The following is a 657-nucleotide window of genomic DNA, read 5'->3' as shown; positions in this document are numbered from 1 at the left end:
CATAGATGTTTGCTAGCTGCTTCAAACTACTGCTAGTTGTACTTGGTTCAAAACCTACAAATTAAGCTTGTTAGCTAAATATTTACCTTCAAACTAAACATTTAGTTAGTAACATAAATGTCTTTTACCAGAACCAGGAATATTTAGCTTCAAAGTGAAAGTTAAATATTGAGCTGCATTACTGGGAAAAGATGAAAGATTAAAGGTTTCATGAACAGAAAACGAGACATTCAAAGGAAAATGGATTAAATCAGTTAACTGAAGTTTTACACCGAATGAGATAGTTGGATGGACGGATGGATGGATGGATGGATGGATGGATGGATGGATGGATGGACGGATGGATGTATAGATGGATGTACAGATGGATGGATGTACGGATGGATGGATGTACGGATATACGGATGGATGGATGTATAGATGGATGTACAGATGGATGTACAGATGGATGGATGTACGAATGGATGGATGGATGGATGTACAGATGGATGGATGTACAGATGGATGTACAGATGGATGGATGTACGAATGGATGGATGGATGGATGTACAGATGGATGGATGTACAGATGGACGGACGGATGGATGGATGTACAGACGGACGGACGGATGGATGGATGGATGGATGTACAGATGGATGGATGTACAGATGGAGGGA

At 40.5% G+C, this 657-nt stretch overlaps 1 protein-coding gene across 5 annotated transcripts in view; it reads right to left on the bottom strand.

Moving 5' to 3' along the window:
* wdr17 (WD repeat domain 17) overlaps positions 1–657 on the bottom strand; it is a 25432-nt gene that overhangs the window by 13452 nt on the left and 11323 nt on the right. The window lies entirely within an intron of this gene.

The sequence above is a fragment of the Poecilia formosa genome, unplaced genomic scaffold (assembly GCF_000485575.1).
Source record: "Poecilia formosa unplaced genomic scaffold, Poecilia_formosa-5.1.2 Scaffold481, whole genome shotgun sequence".
Lineage (NCBI taxonomy): Eukaryota > Metazoa > Chordata > Actinopteri > Cyprinodontiformes > Poeciliidae > Poecilia > Poecilia formosa.
The sequence above is the reverse complement of the archived record's forward strand: the minus strand, read 5'-3'. Positions and strand labels throughout refer to the sequence as shown.